This window comes from Trichoplusia ni, chromosome 1 (genome assembly GCF_003590095.1).
Source record: "Trichoplusia ni isolate ovarian cell line Hi5 chromosome 1, tn1, whole genome shotgun sequence".
Taxonomy (NCBI): domain Eukaryota; kingdom Metazoa; phylum Arthropoda; class Insecta; order Lepidoptera; family Noctuidae; genus Trichoplusia; species Trichoplusia ni.
Genome location: NC_039478.1, coordinates 23,220,536 through 23,239,573, shown reverse-complemented (window position 1 = coordinate 23,239,573; position 19,038 = coordinate 23,220,536). Strand labels below are relative to the sequence as shown.

The 19,038-nt window shown below is 36.6% G+C and overlaps 1 pseudogene; it reads left to right on the top strand.

The window, feature by feature from the left end:
• The first annotated feature begins 9,347 nt into the window (after positions 1 to 9,347).
• Positions 9,348 to 18,113, top strand: LOC113499923 (annotated as a pseudogene).
• The last annotated feature ends 925 nt before the right edge of the window (positions 18,114 to 19,038 follow it).

The following is a 19,038-nucleotide window of genomic DNA, read 5'->3' as shown; positions in this document are numbered from 1 at the left end:
AGAAAAGGAACGTATGTCCAATACCTTTATTATCCCAAATTAATCTTAAAGTAAAGACCAGACTTTTTAACCGGTATCTTTTCCAGAAAATCAAAGTTTAACTTTAGTAAGTACTCTAAAACGCCTTAAATATTTAGAGGAAAGAGGTTCCAAATCGTTGTTTTTCCTATTTCATCACACTCTTGATATTGAAGATCATTCAGTGATGACAAGATTATTCATATCTATTTACATCGTCGTCAGATACCCTTATCGGGACAATGATAATTACCTACCGCTCTACATACGTTCACTGATAATGCTATTAATAACTATGTACAAAATGACTTCAGTAGCTGCTACACATTATGCGAACCACGAACAGTCTAGAAAATGAAATGTTTTGCTGTTTTATAAAGCAAACTTTTCAGGATGAAAGCACAAAATTCTAAATACACAAACTGGACGGTTTTTTTGGAAATGAGGAAATCACAGCTTTGAAGTACCATAGTAAAACAGAAAAAAATTGCGCCTAAACTAAATATAAAGATGTCTTTAGAAAAATCAAAAGTACCCTGAAAAATTGTCCAACTATGGAATTCTCCGTACTACAGGTGGCTTCCCCTGTCATGAGCCTAAATTTAATTTTCCTCATCGATTGAAGAGGAAATAATAAGGTACTATAATGACTTCAATTTCTAATAATGTAGGAAAACATTAACGTGCTCTACATTTTGAATGAGCTCGTTTTAATGTCTTTATTACAGGTTGATGTTAAATTACACTGTGAGAAGCTGTACAATATGAAGTCTAAATTACTAGAGATTTCACAAAACATTAATCTACATAGTATTATTCTAATTAATATTGTCAATTAATCAAATTTAACTCTTTCATGGTTATGTTCGAATTTTTGGAGAAAGATCTTTTTGGTAAACTCTTCTCAAAATTAAATAATTACGATTAGCTAGTACTAAATTCTTTTCTTTTTCAAAGTATTGTTATTTTTTTAAGAATATAGTAGTTAGATTGTATTTCATTTGTTTATACTAACTCTAATTTCCTCAATAAGTTTATTATTAATATCTTGGGAGCGTGCGTGCGGCTGTCAGTCTCACCGGATACTGCTGAATTCCAGTCTGAGCATATAGCCACTACACGACCTCCATATCAGATTTAAATGATGTTGAAACGGTTATACATACTGACCTAATCTATCGATTAGTCTTGTCGTCAATCAACATCTGGTAGCCTTCGTATTGACAAGGTTTGGGCTAATGTAGAGCATATCACACACTTGTCAACGTCCGCGCGCTGCACGTGCAAGGCGCGACCAGCTGACTAGAGAAAGCCACCTCGTTCGCTTGCCACACCTAGCTGCAAGTTTTCCGGTTGTTCAAGAGATACTACCTTTTTGTGCACTGTGAACAGACATTTGATTGCATTGGCTTTGGCTTGGACAAATAAAAATGAGTAAAAAGATTTTAATCAATAGTTCGTGGTCTGCAAAGTATAATGCATGAAATATTTATCAGGCATAGACAATGAATCCTGTTCATTTGCTTTAAGGACTAGTAAACACCCGCCTCCCGGGTCCTGTTTGCATATAGAACGCGCGTGGAATTTTAAATGCGGTGTCGTCACCAGCCCTGAGGTCATTCCCGGGCGTATCCCTTCACTTACTATGTGCAAGAGAAACATGTCCAACGGCTGCATTCGAAATTACCCGGAGATCCACTGGTGACTCATAGTCAATGTCCAATTAAAAAAAACTCGCTAGTATACTTGTTTCAGACCGTATGATCGGGATTCTCGCTTGCGATGTCATTTCCTTCACTATCCTGATGGTTTTAATTACGATATCAATTTTAAATAGTTTTCTTACAGTTCTTGATAACGAATAGTGCGTCATTCATAAAACCGTTGCTGGTGTTACTTAAGGTGATGCGCTTAAAAGCTTTTAAAGCGCTTGACTCAATGCGTTTCTTAGAAACTATTAACTGCTAGACAGTTAGTAGTAATACGCAATGACTCAGACACCATTTTACCTATCACCAAAACCATTATGTCAACGCATAAAGCATTGCAACAAACCCTTTGCATGTCACTATTAAATAAAAAAGCATCGCCTGTCGCATGCCATTGTGGGGAACAATGGTTACCATGGTAACCAGGTTTACAAAACACCCATCAAATATAGCAGTAGACAATAATGGGAAATGAATTGTTTTTCTCTCAAGCGTTGACCGCGAACATTTGTAGTTCAGTAATGATGGATTCTCAACTTAGGTACCCATGGCATTGCAACGTTTAAAATAATTTGTCAAAGATTTGGGCAATACTTACCCAAATAGTTGCAGTTGAAACTTTTTGGTACTTACAGGTGAAAAAGAAGAAAATGCTTATATTTTTGGTCTGATAATCTTTGTTGATGCGTAGGTATTTACGATATACCATAAGAACATAAATAATGAACATTTTATATGACCCATTCCTGACCTCACATTTGTTTTAAGCCAAAGCTATATCGGTAATAACGTTTATAAAATCGAATAATTTGCATATAAATTTATTTGCTCAGATAGAAGATAATATTATATTACATTAGAGATGTGAGTCATGCCTTTTTTCCGAACCCGCTTACTGCGTATTATCAAATTATCTATAACTTAATATTATTTGCTTTTTAATAAAAGTACTATGTCCATTTCTTAGTATCGTAAGCTACGAGTAACGTATCAGAAATTAGGAATAGAATTTTCGAACGATGACATTGTACGTGCTACATTTTTTCATCTCAAAATTATACACCAAAAAAAAAAATTATAACTTAAAACAATTTTCTGCTCAATAAGCGGTTCAAATTTTGTCAATTGCCAAAATACTACCAAAATTCATTCGGTAATTAAGCGAAAGAACAATGATCATCGAAAACATGTCTATTCAAATCTTTATTGGTTTATAAGCGGACCCAAAGTAGTGCCTAGTTCTACACAAGTTGTCATAAACAACGGAAAAACAAACATACCGAAATCGTTCAAAAAAATAATTTTACAGTTCCATGCTCCATTGGCTTTCCCTGGGAAGAATTTAACACCGCTCCTCAGTTTTAAAGTGCTGCGTATTACATCGTTTCTACGAAAAACGCTTTCTCTACAGTCAGCGGTATTGCTCAAAGAATCTTGGTTAACGTCATTACACCTCGGTATTGGTACAGTGGGTTTTGTCACACCATTTTAATTGAAATCTTTTCTTTTACGGGCACTGAGCAAATAATCCTTCGAGTGTCTACAAATTGCCGAGGTTCCGTACGACAATACATAATTTATTTCATGTCAAATTTCGAAAACCAACTTTCGTGCCTTGGAATAAGGTGGTGTTTGATAAAAGTAAGGTGTTGTAAACTGTATTAAGGCTTATCAATACAGTAGAAGTCGTTGGGTTTATTCTTGTGGCCTATTTAGATATCCATGTTGAGGTTTCATTCAAATGCATCGTAAAATCACGGCTTATTTAGTCGCGCTATTGTTTATTAAGGTTATTTGGTTTAATATCCATAACGCTTGTGCTTAAACATTTTACAATTGTTGTTTTATTTAACTTCCTCCGTACTAAAAACTTTCTTTAAGATAACACAATTTCTTCACTAATTGAACGAAGAAAAGTTTTTCCAAGATCATTTAATGGGGTCAGTGAGGCATCGAATATGGTAACTGTTCCGTCCTGTTCCAGCCTCTTGTTACCTTATATGTTTATAAAAAAAAAGTCATCAATACGTCAGTTATTCGGCACGTCTGTGACTTTATTTTCTCACGGGACTTGACCACTGGCTTCATTGTGCGTCGCCAGGGCTTACCGCCACGTAGCAAAGCACGCCTCTTGCAGGTGTGGAAGCGTGACAGCGCATTACAGTGTAGAGCGGCGGCTCCCTTCCACAACTGCAATAACATTACTTTAAAAGGTGGTGGTAAGTCCTTAGTTCTCGGAAGTCAAAGGCATTCTTTACCCTAATGTGCTGCGCTTACCGACGTCGTTAATCCGACAATTTGTCAATATTTACTCGAGTACTGTTAGGTTTTTATGATTAGTTATTGTTTAGGTCCATTTGGAGGTAATGTTCTGTCATAACATAATATGAAAAATGATGAAAAAATCGACAAAAGTTTTGTATTTTTGAAAAGAAATATACATTAAGTTGTAAATAATTAGTACTAGAAATCCAGTCTAAATAACAAAGCAATAAAAAAATAAAGCACCTAAAATTTGCAGTCCTGGGGCGGAACTTTTTATCTCAATTTGCTCTAACTACCAATAACGACGCTTGAAAATGGAAAGGAGGAAGACTTCCAAATGCTCTAAAAACATAAAATGTCTTTAATACTCTTGTAAATGGACATTATGCAAAACACACTAATAACACGATACACATAACAAATATGATATAACATCAAGCGATCACAGCCTTTTTTGTCAGTTTCAAGCTTCATTGGAAATTATGATGTCAATTTGCCATTTTGTCGATGACGTGCGTCAGTGTACGAATAGAGATAACTTGTAGATTCAATGGCGTGCGTGCGAGTTGCCCCTACTGATCTTTGTGGGTCACAGACAATAGAGTTGCGTGTTTATAAATAACTAGCACACATTCTTGCTAATGTCTCGTGGCAACAGGAGTTTTGAATGTTATTTAGGATTCGCTAATGGCTAATTCCAGCCTGACCTAATTTCGTTTTGTTCCATTTCGAATGCATAGATGTTGGACATGTGGATCGTTCTTGTAACACCTTGTTTTACTGAAATGTTAGACTTCGTTTTATGGCTTTTGGTTAATCATGGTATGGTTTTACATTTATTCGCAAAGAATAGTAATCTGCCTTACAAGCCTGATGAGGAAGCCATGTTAAAAGTTTAACCTGTAATCGTAAAAGTAAAATTTAGAGTGCTTATCTAACAAACGGCCCACATAAAATGAGGCTTTAACGTAGAGACTGTTCTTGGAAACCGTTACTTTGTCTCCTTCCGTGCATGCGACATTGTTACTTTCTGCTTTTGTTCACGACACCTACTAACTGTTCAACTTATGTTTCTTATGGTTCTCAAGCCCCTTGACAGGTTTTTGCTTGAACAATACTATTGCGATTTATTGCATAGCAGCTTTCTCTATACGAAACTTATCAGCAATCATATCCATGCGTAATGTAGTCTAAAGATTTCACTTTTATTTAACTAACTTTGTTGTTTATGATTATTGCCTATTAAGTAATACATTGCCGTTGTATGGTCTCCTTTCAGTCGAGATAATGCTATTCGATACACTTCGTGCTTTAATATTACTCTTTACTCGCCTATTATTCTCAAAATCATGTTAAAATTTTGCAGTTTCCTCAATTTTGCTGTCATTCTGTACGTATTCAATGAGTGGATACACGATTAGGCCTTTTGTACTGCCAGTACGGTTTAGTGTAGTGATCTTTAGAGGTATTTAATGAAGTATGTTCGAAAGATTATAAATCTTCGGTAATGTAGTAAGAGCGAGAGTGTTCAAGTCAACGAACTGCATGCGTTGTTAGTGGTTTACCACAGGGCGCTGTGCTGGGACCTCCGACGTGAGCTTTTGTTTATGTCCTTTGTGTTCACATTCTTATATTTTTATTGCTAGTAATTTAATTTCTGATGCAATACAAGCTATTATGGTTAAGTTGTCTGTTTTTATGTTGAGTTAAACTTTCCATTCCATCGTTCTAGACATTGAATCACAGCAGTGTCAGTAATGATGTCTTTGCATAAATATTTTTCATTGTCAAGCAAGAATTTTGGATACTAATTTTAGAAATTCCAAGAATTGCAAATATCACATGAATTTTAAAGAATATTATACAAAATAATAGGTGTGTCATTAGCAGTGTCTTCAAAGACCACGACAGCGACAGTTTAAAAGTTAGTGTCTTCATGACTTATTCCACAGAGGAACATTAGCATGACAATTGCTCATTGCGGATTACCGCCTTCATTGTCCACGTTTAACGGTAATGCATGTCACATACTTCGAATTCTTGTAATTATTATCAAGTTTAAAATGTTCGGATATTTCTGCTTGTCATATACTGGTAAGATCGGTTTCACTTTCGTTTTGGATGAGTTATTGAATATAAGATGAGACCGATGTTATTTATTGATCCAATCATTCTCAATCAACAGATTTGTGAGAAACTTCTATAACCGATAGTTGCTACGGTGAATGTAAAATGCAAATAAAATAAATTGCTAATAGCTTATTAAGTATCAGTTCTTCTTCTTCAATTGCTGAACATATAATATATAATGTTTAGCGAACGTACTTAAAATCTTGTAATAAATATTTATATTGTAAAAGCTTTAGAACTAATAAGTACAACCGTTATTTAGAAAGACTCAAGAGAACAATTGGTCCTTACATTTAACTGGTAATTGTAACTTTGAATATAGGTGCTTTAATTAGCACTAAATCTGTTAATTAGGTTAAAAGGACGCGTAGAGGTGTGGTTATGGTACAACCCACAATATACAACAACCAAGCCTTGTCTTACCAAAGTATCGACCCTTGATCATGGAATATTTGTTTGTTTATTCTTTTTCGAATCAAGTCATTTTATTTCTGCCGTTAGATTTTGTACTTCATATTTAACAAGTCATTTGTTTATCAAAATTCTACACGGATTGATTGGATCTCATTAGAAATATTTTGCTAATCTCGGTCGGCAGATTCTTAACAATGTTTAACCTTAACTGAAAGTATAAAAACTTTGATACTAAACGCCATAATTTTCTCGACAAAACCTGTCTGCATGTGGTTTTTCGGTTGATATGAGACTCAAGACAAAAATATCCGTTAGCTCTCGTAATACGGCCTGCACAGACACCGGATACTGTTATTTTGATTTATTTTTCTTACGTGAAACTGGAGTTTTATTAGCTAGCTATATTTTATCCTCTAATAAGCACGTCGTAAATTATTAATATCCTATGTGGTAGTTTAGATTATTATATATGTTTTGGTTGCATGTGTAGGTACCTAGAAGTATACGGAACGAATTTATTTATTGCTTTAAACTAGTATAAGCAAAAAAACTGAACATGAGATATGCAGACTAGTTGTCACATTCTTTTATACCGTTTAACAGTGACAGCTTTATTAAATACTTAATTTACACATAGATTTCAATCTAGGATCCTCAGTAGGTAACAACAAACGTGTATGAATTTCACCAGTAGAGTCGAGGAGTCTCTATGATATCAGAGCAAGGATAGTCAACGAAGATTTCTATTCTGTACCTCACAAAATAGTGTAAAAATAGTATTTATATGGAACAAATCTTTTAAAATGTAGTATATCTTGCAGGAGATTGACAGCAACATTAATATATTTCGCACCTCAACGCCCGAACCCAAATTACGTTAATATCATTTTAATTTATACTGAAATTAATTTCGGGTGTTCCCTACCTTAGGCCAGTGATGACGAATGAATCATCTAATGATCATTTAATGTGTTACGATTATTATATTTTTGCTTTGGAATAAATGATTTCCTTACTTAATAATTCAGTTTTCTAAAATCATAGACATTGAATTAAAATTTTGGTTATTGTTGGAGTACTTAAGACACAAAAAGCTGAATATTTTGTCTGAATATTTACTGTTAATTTTGTTTTATAGCTATCTAGTTAAAAGGATCGTCAGCAGTGTGAAACATTTATTATAAATGTGTCTCGGCAGCGGATTATTGTTAGGCACCAAACGACTATAAGATAATAATGACGTTATAAAAGTGTCTAAAACTAAACAATAAATGAAATCACACAATCGTTCAACACTCCGAAAATTTAGCTAAATGTTATTGATCTTGAATCTAAACTGCAGATTATATTTACTAAACAACTTTTTACGTCAAAACAATCGGTGTAAACATGGTTAGGCACAAGCATGACGATGTTATGCCAAATATTTCCGGATGACGGGCGCTGACGCGAGCCAACACCCAAGCATGTTGTCAATAACTGCCAAATACTCTGAAGGTACATATTTGGGACCCGATCGTGTTTTGTTTGTTTTGCAGGCATTTTATTAGAAGTTTTTCGTACAAATGGTATCATGATTCTGTTAAACATGAATTCAGGGCTTGTAGACAAATTATATTGAGCGGTAAAGCTAATCGAATCGCTTATGTTTAAAACTAAAATGTCAAAGTCATGGCACTTGTTGTCTAACATTTTCATATCAACGCTTCCGTTTTAGAGAAGTTGCCTAGATCTTTGACCTTGCCAATAACTGGCTAGTAATTAGGAAAGCGAAAGACAATGGTTCTTGATTTGCCGTTTCCAATGACATTGACAACTTCTTAATTTCGAAAGCTCATCTGAGTCTGATTGATGGTCTTCAGGTGTGTTTAATTGACTAATAATTCTTTACATTATAAATAACATCCTGGAAATGCTGAAGAAACTTCCTCTTTACGAGAGGAATTGAGCATTGATCACTAAGGTCACGGTAATCACAGATCGCGGTGGGTTGGTGATTCCATATTCTAATTTCTGGATGGATTCTATTGGATTTTTTTAATTTAACCTTTAACAGTAATGACTTAAAGTAACAATGTAAGCATGTAACTTCGAAAAAGTCGTATCGAGTCTTGCCTGAGATCGAAACCTGCAACATACATAGGCGTACGTCATCCCTAACTACAACTAATTCGTTATATTAAAGTGCTTATTATAATTTCTTTTTAAAACTCCCTTAACGATGTCATTGTCTGTGAATTTGTGTGTGTGTATTTGTGTCAACAAACTATCAAAACTATGTTAAAACAACATTGTCTATGTATCTTTGTTTTATACGCTATTGTTTACCGACGACTATTTGCGATTGCGATTACTATTTAGTCATTATTGATACTGTTAGTATTTGTACCGTAAACATGAAGGCTATCCGTAGGTACTGCCGTAATGTTGCCAGCCGAAGCTTCCGTCATCTCATCTATGATTGAATGTACTGATGTCATTGTCATATTTGGAGATCATAGGCGTACCCATCATACTTTACTGAAATATCTGTTGCTTTGATTTAAGTTAGTTATCGTTCAAATTTTGCTTTTAATTAATTGATAAAAGTTATTCACTCTCTGCTCCATTTCAAATAAATTAATAAAGCTCTAAAAAAGCCTTTTAGGGAGGAATTACCCAAACTTATTTTTCTCTTTGTAACACTGGTACTTAGCTGAATCGGGTTAGAGTGCAAGCTGATCCCAACTTAGTTTGGAAAGTGCTGAATTTAGAATAAGAGCAACATAAATAGGTATAGATGAGTCACCCGATAGATTTAACGCAGGGCTAGACAGAAATCTATTTGAAAATGGTGTTTACAAACCGCTTAGCATACGTAAATGTTTCTAAGACAACAATAACTCATTTCAGTCACAGTAAGAGTATTGCATAAAACATGGCGTCATAATGCATTATATATTTACATAAATGAATACATACATGTGTCTCAGAAGTTTTTTTTTGCTTCACATAAAGAAGCAATTCAAGATTAGCATTTGATTGTTAATTGCAGTTGTAAAAAACGTGTCGATACGTAATAGGCGAGGAGAACATAAATAGGTGTCATTAACTCTTTATTTAATTAGCGCTTGTACAGTAAGTGCCGCCGTGAGAAAACTTTCGTGTGTCAATCATGACGGTGAGACTCTTTCTTAATTTTTGTAGAAGAAAGTAAACAATTTGTCACGTATATTGTACACGTGTAAACATCATTTGGTAGATGATAACGCCTTTATAAGGTTTTGTCACGGTTAACTTAATCACATTCTAAATCGTAGTTTTAAATTACTAGTAAAGTATAACTTATTATTCAAGTTCGCTAAGATCGTTTCACAGAAGCGAGTAGGCCAGAGCTAGTTTTTGTTACAGTTTACACGCTGTTTGAACATATCGATTCACCTTTTGCATAATTATGCATAAGCTGAGGGCAGGTAGTAACTGCGGTTTCCTACATACAGGTTAAACAAGATAATTAAATTATTTTTGTATTTTTTCCGCTGGAGCCAGGTAGATGGGTTTGCCTATATTGTTCTGGGCGTAATAAAAGTGTAACTGTGAATGTTGTTAGTGACTGATAGATGGTGTAAGTGACTACACACCGAGGTGCTAACGTGAGGGCGCGATGAGCGAATAAATCTCGTTGTGAGCATGATTTGTTCGTCCCACACATGCGTGCGCGCCGCTACACTAATTTATTATTCGAGCGCATCTGTTTTCATTGGGATTTATCGCTTTATTTAATAGTTCGATATAGATGTACCGATAAATAATTCCACGTGGGAATTTATTGATGCGTTTTATCAAACTTAAAAACTTGTATTGCAAAACTGGTTCGTATTTGGAAAACACAAATGGTTTCCTACGTAATTTTCCTGCTGAACAGGTTACTCTTTTGTCTGCGTGTACGCATGTCCTTTTAGAGATATCCAGACTGACTGGTTTATCAACGCTCAGTTTAAACACCTGGGCCTTGATTGTTAAATCCTTGCTTACTTTTATTTTGGATTGATTATCTAAAACTGTTTTGTGAGAATGCATTTCACTTCTTAATATTTGTTAAGTTTTCTGTTACTCAGATTCTTGAAATTGATTTTTTGAAACACTTTGATTAAATTTCTTTTTTCTTGTTCACAGTTGTCAGAAGAGGTGCAAAGGAAACAAAGCGAGTACCAAAAGTGTCTTGAGTCGTACAAACAGATGAGAGCCAAGTTCGAGGAAAACTACCTTAAATGTAAGACATTTTTAGTATTAAAATAGTTTTTAAAAATGTTAATGAGATTAATATGAGGAGCAAATCCTCTCGCATTCATGTTCGTGAATAGATAATAATATGAAAGAAACTCAATTTGCAAGTTTGAGTTTAATTTTATTCTTTATATTGACCTTAGCATGGACTGATAACTGTATCAAATATGTTCGTATTGACATAACTACTTGGCAATTTGCGATACTATTAGGTATGTGCGCTACACCTGTGGGCTATTTCTTTTAGCGTTATGTAATGTCAATAAAAGCAGAATTCGGGGAATCTTGTATCAAATGTCCATACGTTTTCCCTAATATGATTCTTCTAAACATCCTTGCACATATTAGTATAACAATTTAAACTTTTATAGTTTGCATCATACGACATTTTGTCATAACACCCTTTATTTTTTTAATAAAGGTAAGTAATATGTTATATTTTACAAATCGCCGAAAATATTAAGAGAAATTATACGGATTAATCGTAACTTTTGCCCTTCTACTAGTAGAAGAATCTAAAAGTTGTATATTTGGGTCCATTCGTACATCAAGAAAAAACAGCAGTTGATGCCAGTAATCCTCAACAATTATTCTTTTAATTTTCCAGGTCCAACAAGCCGAGGAGGTCGCAAGCTGGACGAGACTCGGGACAAGTACGGCAAGGCCTGCAGGCGGCTTCACCGCGCTCACAACGAGTATGTCCTGCTGCTTGCAGAGGCGACCGAGTGCGAGAGGGCGCTGCGGACTGCTGCACTACCCACGCTGATGGACCAGCAGCGCCGGCAGGGAGAAGCTACGGCCACGTCATGGTAAGATGTGGACTAAGTTTTTGGTACTACCTTTTGTATTAGCAAGTATAGCTGCCATAATAGGAGGGCTGATCTCGAATCACGTACGTAAGTCGAATCGTGTACGGAATAGGGAATTTTTGAAAGATTTGAGGAATGCTTTTACCAAGTAGTGGGACACCACATGCTGAAGAATAAAATGATTTTTGTATGTATTACGGGTTAGTGCGCTTTCCGTCTCTTATACTGGTTTTTAAAGAGCTCGTTATTTTTTTGCCTCCACATTTGTTCAGAAGTTAACCTAAGCCTAAGCTTCGAAAAAATATAATATTAGGTAAGTAAGGAGTGGAGAATTTCTTTGCTGGCTTCGCGGCCTGATAAAAAGCTTTGACTGAATAAAATAACAGTCTTGAGCTGAGAGCTAATTGAATAAAATTACGTACCTGCTATATTGTTCTAGAAAAGAGAGACGGACTTGTACGTAGCGATGAGAGATGAGGATGTGTTGAGAGTTCAGCATGCACCCTTCAAGTTGTCTACAATTGTCTAACTAAAGAAAACGTTGTTTTCCTTGACCCAATGTTAATAGTAAATTGATTATGTGTAGTTGTTTAAAAAAAGGTTTAAACCGTCTTAAAACAATTTTAGGCCACTGTCGTGCGTAAATTCGTGTAAATTAAACTGTTTTAAATAAAACTAATTGACCGTTGTAATTAATCCGTTATCTCATTAGAAGTTTATTAATTGAAATGGCAGTCTTCACCCATTACCTTTCATCATTTGTAAATTTGTTTTATTCCCTGTTTCGATGATATTCACAGTTTTAAATTATATAATACTGATTTAATCTATGTTTATACAGGAAAGGAGTTCTACTTGAAGTGGTGCAGAGATCAGACTTCAGCACGGACAAGTTTAGAGAGATTCAGACCAAAATAGAAACAACCATACAGAATCTAAGGCCTCAAGATGAATACAAGGAGTTTATTGAGAAGTACAAGTAAGTTATGCATCCGGAATCGTTCTTAACAAGTTTTATATTAACAAGCTACTGTAGACAAGTGACATTTCTAGTAGCGTTTACACTGGTCATTCGGTAAAGTGTTTAAAGTGATAAGTTTCTTAACTCTATTTCTTTATTTTTTTTGGGGATTTTTATCGTCGTTAAGATAAAATTGTTCCTAATAATACTAGGGGTTTTTGAGGCGTCGGTACTTAAATAATATGTAAAACATAAAATGCTGAGGCATATAACACTCGATATGTATTATTCCCACGTGTATCGCTGAGTACCTACAACATGCAAGCATATATTTTGTTATTCCATCCTCAAATTACAATTGTCAGCCAAGTGTAGGTTTCTGCAGTGTCATTAATTATTATCGCAGCGAGTTTCTGCCAAGAGTGCAATAGAAAGTAAAATGATACCGGATACTTTCGATTTGGCAATGTTTAATGTGTACCTACTTACTGGTAGCACAGTTTGTAACTGCTGTATTATTATCTCGCTTCTGGACACTCAAACAACAGGAAATTCGTATTAAATTCGCACCTTTTTTTGTTACACTTACATTTTGGGCAAGTTACCTCTTAGGATACTCTTAAGATAAGTGTTAATTAAATGTTGTTGAAGTGGTTTTTGCGCGCAAGAGGAACAAACCTACAAACTTTTTCGCTTATGATATTAGTAGGATGTGCTCATCGTAGTCCGTAATGGTTACCATAGTAATTTTATAAAAGTAAATAATGCCGCTCATATAATAACTTTTGACTAAACAATTAATAAATTCTAATAATTAAAATACGGACCGTGTTCTCGGATATCTCAAGGAAAAAGGATTTTGAGACATTAATTTACTAGGACTCATAAAAGTTATTTTTCGTCGAACACTGGTTAAGGAAAATAACGATTACTTTTGGTACACAACAACTTTGTCGATAGTTTTGTGCTGTTATGCGGGCTCTACCTCTGATATATATAAAATTTCAAGTCAACGGATTTTAGATATCAGAGGTTAGGTTTAGGAGAGATTTTAGATATTAGAGTAGAACGTTAAATGATATTTCTGATTTCCTACTTCAAAATGGTTAAATAAAATCCCCGTTTACCAAGACAACAACGACACAATCAGTTATCATTCAAAGAATTTAGCCTTTAATTATTTATGACTAACAATTAAATTTGAAAGTGATCGCGATGTCAATGAGCGATGAGTATTCGAAGGTGAGAAGTATGATTCAGTAACGTTCAGGAACTGACGTTTACTTTTAAAGGTAATTCTTCAAGGCCATTGCGCGTTCGTTGTTTTGTGGCTATTGGAAATAAGTGTTCATGTTATTTGTGGGTTTCCCATTATGAAGCTGTTGAGAGTCTAGCACTATAAAAAAAGCAGGCAAGCAGGGGAGTGGGAATGGCCGAAAGGCTTATCGTGGCCTCCGTACACGAAGGGCAAAGGAAGGAACATGGGTTGGTTTTAGTCAGTAAGAGTCTGACACTCCCTTCTGCTCAACCCAAAGCGGAAGGAGTCATTTAGTGATTTTCCGCCTGTTGCAGTAGTGGAAGAGAGAAAACATGCTACACACGTTTCTTCTTCACAACTTCAAAAATGTCCGTTATGGGGTATAAAAAGATAATTGAATTAGAAGGCATTGCCCATTGCTATTCTTTAACTCAAAACTTTCACAATTAGTGAGATAGGTCATGTTTCTAACATTATTGTTTTTGTTCTTTGTAAGTACGGATCTAAAACATTGAATTACATAGAGTTTACAAGTTCATGATATAATTACAAATCACAAGTGACGTGCGCTGTGGTCGTCTGTTATGAAAATGGTTCTTGATGTAGGTCCAACAAACGTAGATATTACATGATAGATGCTACACCGGTGTATAAATTATTGTCACTCTTTAAAATCCCAGCATATATTTCTTTCCTTTCTTCGGTTACTTATACATCTGACTAAGGTGTATCATGATGCCCAAGTAACTTTTTCTAAACAAATAGTATAAATTTGTAGCATAATATTATTTGTATTTTAATTCAACGATGACAGACAGCGCTAATCAATCAATCTGCTCCACAAATTATTGATAGTTACTTTAATTAGATACAGCAATCCATTACAACCATTTCAAAGTACATTTTGTTCTAGATCGCCGCCATCAACGCCGGTGACGTTTAACTTCGACGAGAGTCTGGTTGAAGACACAAGTGGGAAGCTGCAGCCGAATCAGCTGACGGTGGACAATCTTACCGTGGAATGGCTGAAGGAAAAGCTCACAGAGCTGGAAGCCACGCTACTGGACAACAGGGAGAAGCAAACCGCTTTGCAGGGACCCGAGATCATTGGGAACGGAGTCTGCAAGAACAACAACACCGGACTCAGTAATGGTGTCAACGGGATCGACAGGTAATAACACAGGCAGCTAATTTCCTCACTGAATTTCTAGGTGTATTGCTGTAATTGTTTTCGAGATTGGTTTTTATCCCTTACCTTAATATAATAATATTCATGACCCAGGCATTCTCCACCACCATTACCGGTGACAACGTCAGAGCCGATCAAGCTGCTGGAGCTGCGCGTAGCTGAGCGCAAGTGTGCCAAACAAGCAGAGATGATCAGGTCGGCGCTGGCAGAGCTCGGCTGCGAGGAGGCGCCTAGCGGCTGCCCAGACCTCTCAGCTGAGACTGTCGGCGTTGACAGTCTAGACGGCAGCTCGCCTGACCATCAGGTAGGATAGCATGAATTGTATATCTTTAGTCAGTAGTCACTACTTCAAGAATCAAACCACTTTTAAAAAGAAGTAATCCTGAAACTTAATTCTATTCTTAGTCGAAATTCGATCATCAGGATCGCTCCTCAATCGGATCCAAAGCGTCAGCGGACACGCTGCGCTTACACCTCCACTCTATAATACCGCCGAGACCGTTCTTCAAAGTTCAAACTATTCACGCGGCCGTTCCGACGTAAATCAGCTCCGTCCAGTCCGGCGCTACCGCCCAAGACTTACCGGAGCAGCAGCGAGGGCCCCGCCGACTCGGTAACCATCCCTCATCGCAGACGGATCAGAGTCCTGAGGCGACGCTTGCGTAAACGTGTGGATATCTATGTGCATTGCCGAGTTCACAACAAAACGCTTTTCAAAAAAAGGAGACATAGCTGCGTTGTACTCGATAGTTGTTCTAATAGTGTGGTGAGTGCCACTAACCAAAACTCCAGAACTACAACACCCACGCATGGCATGGAATTTATACGATGCATGAAGCTTACGTCTTCCACGACGCCACTGGAATCGGCACGATTTAGTAGCTCCGGAACGAGCGGTAGTCAAAATGTGTCAGTGCTAATTTTAGCGCAGTTTTCACGTCACCGTGCACCGCACGAACTTCTGTCGGGAATGAGATTTCGTATAAAGTGAAAATAGCACAGACTCTCTTTAAAACTCAGTTTCAAAATCAAGGTGAAGCCGCTTGGGACGTTCTGGAAATGTATTGTTTACGCGTAGACTGTGTACGCTTCGGTCGCGAGGTTTACATCAAGTTCCTCTTGATGCGCGTTATGTTCGCTACATGTGGCGAAATAAAAAAGATACTAAAGTAGTGTACCTGTGTTCTGCGGGTTTCAAGCTGATGAGGTTAGGTAATGGATCCGTTTTCGTTGTACATAACGCACAGCGAGCTCCCCCCGCCAGTGGTGGTGCCGCGGAGGAAGAAGCGGCTGAAGCAACTGCAACTTGAACTTGAAAAAGAACTCGTACGTTATTGCTTTCGTGTTACGTATTACCGTGTGTTTTTTGTTGAATTATGTAATTAAGTTGGTGTGTGCATGTGCATTATAACTAAATATTGTAATTTTTATGTTTTAACCGTCCTTACAGTTGCCTCTATTAAAATAATCTTAAACACGTTTAATTACTTAAACTCAGAAATAGTTTGCCCTAATTCTTGAGATCTTAATTAATTAAAACGAGTGCACGTGGACACTAGATGTAACAATGTTTAAATGTCTGTATATTTTGTTAGGTGAGTGTGAGCGAGACGGAGCGTACTCTTGTGGAACAGGAGTGGTTCCATGGCGTGCTGCCGCGGGAGGAGGTGGTGCGGCTGTTGCGGGCGGACGGGGACTACCTGGTGCGGGAGACCACCAGGAACCATGCGAGGCAGCTCGTGCTGTCCGTCTGCTGGGGACAACACAAACACTTCATCGTGCAAACAACTCCTGAGGTTTGTATACTTACTGTCTATTGCTGTATTATGCATTATGTATTTAATGGAGACAAAAAACTTAGGTGTCTAACAAATTACCTGATAGCAAGCTAAGTAGTAAAACCTCTTTTATATAAGTTAATATCCGCGTTCGAATTATAACCCTAAACTTTTCTTAGTCACGGTCTCTAAAAACGTCTGACTAAAGTTTACTATATTTAGACTGTCCGAAGCCTTCTGTGTATTTTTTGTCCGTTACGTCCTTCACTTTCGTATCTACCTACACAGGTTATAAATGTTTTAGATATGTACGTATAGCAACATAGGTTTTAAATTAGTGATTCAAAAACGATTACTAGTTACACCTGTACCGAGTGGACTTTTTTCTACAGATCAAGAATGGTTTTAAACCGGTTATAATGCTAATCTTAAAGCAACATTTGGCGATTCAAACTAAATCAGATCCTAGAGTTTCTAAAAGTCGGCATAATGCAAAATGTTTTGATGTCTTTCAAGATTGGATTATAAATTTTATTTGATACAAATCAATTTATGAATATTGCGGTTTCTAAGAAATTATTGTAACTTCCTTTGTCACGATCCACGAATTAATTTTACGAGACCTTTACGTTATGAGGTCAATGCGGTTTGCACGCTCTCTAACTATTTGATTTAATATAAATTTGTGGCAATGCCAGGAAGTAGGTCTTTATACACAGGTAGTAAAAGGTTAGAACATGAATCTAATGATGTTGGAAGTAATATAAGGTTTAGTTTATACCTCAATTTCATATCACTTTCATGTTATAAAAAATGGTCTGATCTTAAAAATGTGATTTTCTGTATATTTTGAGTAAAGACATATTTCATAAACAGGGTAGTGTTGCTTATGTACCTAATGTTTGGGATAGACTTTTGAGACGTGATTTATGCTCTCATAGATTTGCAAAAAGTTTCATATTCTACATGTGTGTGTACTCTGTACTAACTTTACAATACTGCCTCCTTTAAGCATCATTCCAAACATATCCCTTAACCCTTCCATTACTCCTCAGGGTCACTACAGGTTCGAGGGCGCGGCGTTCCCGTCAGTGGCCGAGCTGATCGCGTGGCAGCGCACCAGCGGCGTGCCGGTGACCGCGCGCTCCGGAGCCCTGCTGCGCCGCGCCGTGCCCAGGGAGAACTGGGAACTTAATAATGATGATGTGCAGCTCTTGGACAAGATTGGGAGGGTGAGTTACTTTTTTAATCTCTTTATTTGCAAACGTAGAATTGACGAAAGCCTGCTAACAGCTAGTAATTCTGCTTAAAAGACAGATAGTATTGAAATTTAGGTAGGGGCTGATAATAAAAAGACTCAGTCACTTGTACAATAATTTTATATTGCCTTTTTTAAAAAAAAACTTGGAAGTAATACAACTGGATCCTACCACACAGTATGACGGAAGGAGGAATGAAGAGCATTAGATAGATTGAAGTAAAATAACAAGATGGTGGCTTGAATGTGTCATTCTAAGAACTGTCAATCTTTAGTCAATACAAAGATTGTTTTTTTGCAATCTCAATCGAACAAATCAACAGATAGTTGTCTATGGTATAACCTGGACTGACACATAGTTTACTTTTTATCTCGAAAACTGGGTAGTTTCCGATGGGTAACCCAATGATATATACAAACGATTTTCACGCAGGCGAAGCCGCGGGCGGTCACAAGTATAATATAATAGCTTGTCGCGAGATTTACTTGTTGTAAAAAATGAAATATAAATGTTTATTTACACAGGTAAACGCAATAAATGATTGAGTATTGAGTACTGAGGTAAATCTCGCGCTAAAGAGTATTACCTATATGTCAGCTCAGGTTATAAACCAGCTGTGTCTGTCTGTGGCATCGTAGCTGCCAATCGGGTGATCCGATTTGAATGCGGTTTTTGTGGTTTGAAAGGTATATCAGTCGGGAGTGTTCTTGACTATTTTTGGCGGAAATCGGTTCAGGTCTTCAAGGTCATCAGGTCGTTGGTTAGGTGTGATGGGAATGTTACACGCTCAGTTTACTTGCAAGCATATATTATGTGGAATCTGATATTTGAAACACTAATGTCTCTTGGAACCTCTGAGCTGGTCTGCTGTGAGGACCCGAAGGTAGGAGACGTAACCCTGGTCTACCTTTTAGTAAACCGATCGAGTTGGGGCTCATTGAATCTGTCTTGATTAGTTCTCTTCATGTTTCTAATTAGGGGC